Source organism: Plectropomus leopardus, chromosome 1, assembly GCF_008729295.1.
Source record: "Plectropomus leopardus isolate mb chromosome 1, YSFRI_Pleo_2.0, whole genome shotgun sequence".
Classification (NCBI taxonomy): Eukaryota; Metazoa; Chordata; class Actinopteri; order Perciformes; family Serranidae; genus Plectropomus; species Plectropomus leopardus.
In genome coordinates, this window is record NC_056463.1 from 29,387,432 (window position 1) to 29,392,884 (window position 5,453).

The following is a 5,453-nucleotide window of genomic DNA, read 5'->3' on the forward strand; positions in this document are numbered from 1 at the left end:
ATATACTTTGATCATTTTTCTTTTTCCTGTATTTTTTTTTTGGCCGCACAATCCCTGTATGAAATCCCTCGTGGATGGGCAAGCTCAAAGAGATTTTTTTGCTCACTGAAAGCTCTTAAATCAATACAAGAATTAACAAACTGCACTGTAAAGGGATGATTGATGGTACCGGTTCATGTGGATTCCAGAAAAATGAGTCCATTGCACAACTGAGTTCAAATGAATCAGCATTGCATGTTAAAAAAGAATCTCATTTGAGGCCTTTTGTTGTTTTGAGAAAAAAAAGACCAAAAAAAGACAAAAAAATATCAAACTTTGCAGTCAGATTGGTTTTGAGACCGATGCTGTCATATCTTGTCTTTAAGCCATGGATGCTTTCCTGTAGTGTTCTTCTTCTTGTCTATTTCTGTCACAATTTAATTATGTTTTTTTGAAGGGTTGGTGGTAATCATTGACATATCTTTGATTTGCATCTTCTCTGTTCTTACATATGGGAAGTTCTTTTTCCACAGTTTGTTATCTGATGTGACTCCATCCACTGAAGACATGTACCAACAGTAGATAGCGCCACGTTGCTTTACTCCAGTCAGGTTGATTTGTTAACGTGAGGAGGGAATTCTGCCTTAAACCCAGCCTGTTCTCTCTGACAGTACTACCTGTGAGCAGTGGTCAGACACACTGTATTCTGGGGGTCCTTTATTTAACCAGAAAGGTCCCACTGAGATATCTCTTCTGCGAGGAAGGGATGCCAAATGTTCTATAATCAAAGGTAAAGACAAACACTTTGCCACAGTCAGTTTTGCCTCAAGCCCATTCTGACACAAATAAGGACGTGGTCATCCACCTCCATTTCCATTGGTTACAAGGACCAAAATGTAAACAAACTCAGCTAACTGAGCAGTTTGCTCCAATCAAGCATCCAATGAGAGCCTTTAAAGAATACACATTTAGTCATAGGTGATTTTGCACCATGGATCTTTGTATCATGCATCATTACATTCCCAGCTTCACTGATTCCATCTTCTGTTTGTTCTCATGCAAAATTAATTAATCATAATATATTTGGGTATTTATATTCACAATGAATGAAATTTCTTTTATCATTTGACTTGAACAAACTGTTATCTTTTTGTTTTGAAAAGGAGATGTAATTTGAAATAGCGTTGGCGGCTCGGGTCCATTTCCCTGAATCGGGGTGATATCTCCCATAGTGCTCCTGAACTCTGTAGTTCTCTAGTTCATTATATTCTGCTTAGACTAAAATAAAGCACAGTCCTGTAGAAGATTGAGCCTTCTTTGTTCTTCCTTTTTTTTTTCTATCTGTACGCATGGCTTGATTAAATAATTCCTGAAGGTTTGGATCTATCATGGCGCACATACATGACCCCGTTTGCAAAGATGTGAAGTGGTCGGTGTCCTCTTGTCACTTGGATTGTGGGGAGAATGCATTTAGGACATGTCATTGTATTAATTGAGCTAACAGCGCTAACCATATCCGAATACCAAATTAGATGAGACGGTTAGTAGAAAATCGTTTAAAAAGGGCGAATAATGCATAATAAATGGAAGGGAGATTGGAAGAGGGAGGGGAATAAATTGTGAATTGATTAAAGGGAAATGGATATTCAGCTCTTGTCTCATGGAGGTGTTACAGTGGAAACAAAATCAGGTGCAATAGGTGCTGCTGGTTATCGTCTGTGAATAAGAAGCAGGAGGTCAATCGATTAATCAGAGGTTTTCCTCATGCTGCGTTTTATCGACAGAGATGTTACTATAAGGAGGGTCAGGTCACATTGAAGCCTATGGTCTGTGTCCTTTTTACGGCCTCGAGTCTCCTCCTCCCTCATTAACCCTCAGAGTCAGTCAGCACTCACCGAATGCCTAAAAATCTATTACAGTGAAAGGAAAAGTTGTTACAATATTGTGTCTCACGTCTAAGCACTCCTGTGCACAGTGGGTGAGATAATTTAACTTGTTTCTTTGCAAATCAACATGGTTCAACAATTTCCAGCAGCTGTAACTGTCCATCACAACAGAGGGAAAACATCAAAAGTGCCTGACAGTAATTGTTCCCAGAGCAGAGTATGACACCCGAGGGAACATCAATGACCAAACCATCCCAAGACACCAAACATCATTTCTTGTTTATGGGCCTCTCTGGTGCGTCGGTGTAGCAGCATTGGTGTGGAAACAGATTTATAGTTGCTAAATTTGCAGGTGATAAAAAAGAGTGGCCAGTTGGGGCACTAACTCTTGGCTATTCACATGTTGACTCTCGTGCCTACTCTCGGGGGACCCTTTCTCATTGTGCGGCAGACACTCCATGATTCCACATGACAAACTGGATTGTTCCTCGAGTGAGTCCTGCTGAATTATTTTGGTCCTTTCGATTGCATCTCCTACCCCTGAGATTTTCCTCTACTGTTGCCTTTGAGCCATAAGCCTCGACAGCCACCGTTGTCGATACTCAATCTGTTCTGTAACCCCTAAAGCTAATGAAATGTGCTAACAGGGGTTTGTTTGTTTGTCTCCAGGAGGGGGGCCAAGGGAAAGAAAATGGAACAACAAGACTCTTTTGACAGTTCCATTTTTTCCAATGTTTTGGAGTGAGGGATAATCATGAAGTATGGATTGGATAGGGGGAAAGTTATTACATTTTGTTGTCTTTATCCTTGTTTGAGTTGTAAGAAAAAAAGGTCAGATTGTTCCAAACAGGGTTCTTTGCAGTTCCTGGATTTATCCTCAATTCTAACTCCCCTGCTCTCAGTGTGGGAAAGGAAAAATCGTTTTTCTCACTTCTCTCAGCCGTGTATCCCTCTAAATCTTCAGTGTAAATTTGACAAATACACAAGCTCCTGTCTGGCTGGAGTGTTTCTTTTGTGTATTTACTTTATTGGTGATGGTGATTGGGATGGGCTGGTCTTATGAAGCTCAAATATCGCAGCTGATAACATAAACACACATGAGATAAAAAGGTGTTAAAAAGATCTGTCTCGATCCTTCTAGTGTCCTCAAGCAAGTGTCTTCAGGATTTTAGAATTACATGATTCACATCAACAAATGTGTGAAGGGCAGTGTATGACTAAGGTACATTAAAAGCTTACAAGGTTTTGGATGTTTTAAAGTCTACTTTGCAGAGGAAACCAAAGTACCACTCATTAGTGACAACAAATCTGCAGTTTTTTATCGCTAATGTCCATGTCACATGTTAAAACGTCTTTCCCAACAGTGCCTTCAGTTAAATCTGGCAGCTGAATATAAAAACATGATTATTGCAAAAAATGCATTATCATTAATAAAAATTTAACAATTGTTCTCTTTTTTTCCCACATGGAACATTTTATTATAAATACCAATTCAATAGGTTTATGATAAAGTAAACTAATTTTACCATATCTTCCTTATTTTTTTTCAGCTAACAGTATTATTATATAATAGCACTCAAGACCATTACTTTCATATGCTTTTCAATTCATGCCATGTCCCTCATTATACCAAGGAATGGCTTGTTTGTAGGCAATCGTGAATAACAGCCTTTCAACTTCTTAACCATGTCCTACACAAATATTTACCATATTGACTTATCACTTGTCACTTACCATGCATTTAGCATTTGACTTTTATCGCCCATTAATCTATCAATGCATCCATTAGGGACACTCAAGCATTTGGGAGCCTCTGCACACTCCAACGGGCCTATTAGCATGTCCTTTAATGGCAAACATGTTGCAAACACTAAACATAAGCTACGCCTCTCAGAGATCTAAATGTGCTGTCAACACTGTCTTTCAATTGTACATTTGCATTAAAGTCTTTATGCCTCCTCTTCTCCTCTTCTTTTTTTAAAAATTATTATACAATAGAAAGGTCCCTAAAGGAGGCTGTGGATGGCTGTGACAAAGGGTAGCAAATTTCAATCCCATCCCTCTTAACATGTAGATTCTGAAATAACGAAGGATTATAACTAAATGAAAGTGTGAAGACGACCTGGGTAAGCAAAGCTACACAATCCCTTTGATCCTATTATGTATTACAAAAGCTTAATCAATATCTAATCAAGGGGAATACAGCATGCCATGTCTTACAGAGCTCGTTGCTGTCAGAGGTGAGGTTGCCATGGTGACTGGACAGGTGTGGAGAGCTTAGGCTGCAGTGGTATTGATGGAAATTAAGAAGCATTGATGAGACTTGATGCTGGGATTGAAAAGGGAGATAATTAAAGAGAGGGATGCAGTGGGCGCTATGTGGGGGAGGGAGAGACAAAAGAGATTTCGGCAGGAGATACAGGAGGTGATGCAGACAGGTGCAACTAGGCCATCTCTCTGTTTTCTGTTTTAAGCAGGAAGTGCATTTGCTAAGATCATCAGACAAACTATTACAGAAGAAACAACATCTTACAGGACACATTTTAAGTTGCATGTGAAAGTGAAGTTGCATATTACTGTCAAGAGTTTGAAATCACTAGGATTTCTCTCTTTACTTTAATACTGTAACTGTGACCCCAATTCAATTTGTTTTTCAAGAACAACCTGACAAAGAAAACTACATATAGCAACAACTGCATTTGCAGGTAAAACCAGCAAAAATTATGTCATTTTCTCAAATAAAGCCCCTTTCCCACTGGACAAAAAACAAAACATTAACATCTGTCTTTTTTATTCAATGGGAAAGGGCATGATCAGCACTCAATCCTACGGGTCAAATTGACTATAGTATTCACTGGTATTTATCGGTTCCAGCTCTGATTAGATGTGATTGGCACTCGGGTGGAGAAGTTAATTTTCGCCCCTTTCTGGCACAATGCAATGAAAGACCACCACAAAATACCATCTGTCTCCATCCGAACAACATTCAAAATGAGTCGGCACTGAGTTTTGAAGAAAGACTGAATAAATAAGTGACATAAAAAGAAAGTAACCACAGCATTTACTGTGATCCAAGCTGTTTGTTTACTCATTATTAACCTGTTTTGTGGCACATTTCTGGTGCCAAACATGACACACCAGTGAGAAAAAAAAAAACAAAAACAAAAAAAAAACAGAGAGGCATGCACAGCTCTGGTCTAATGGCAACAGGAAAGGAGCCCATCACCTATTTTTAGCGTGTTTCCCTGCGAATCAACAACTCTAATCCATGCGCTAATATTGGCTGAAAGGGCTATAACATAAAGCCTCAACAAAGCAAAGAAAGGTTCCTTACTGATTCTGCCTCGAAATGCCCAATTATTCGAATATTTCAATTCTTTCTGAAGACAATTTAGAGAAATTCAGAATATTGCTATATTGCTATAATATGTTATAAATCCACTGGCCTTTCAAATTAGTAATGTCCCTCAAGGTAAACGCAGTTTCTCTAAACATACATAACGGTACTTAATGTTCATATTTGGTAGATAAATGAGAACATCAAGAGCATGCACAGCCCCTAGTTTTTATATCTCAGTTCCTTTCTCT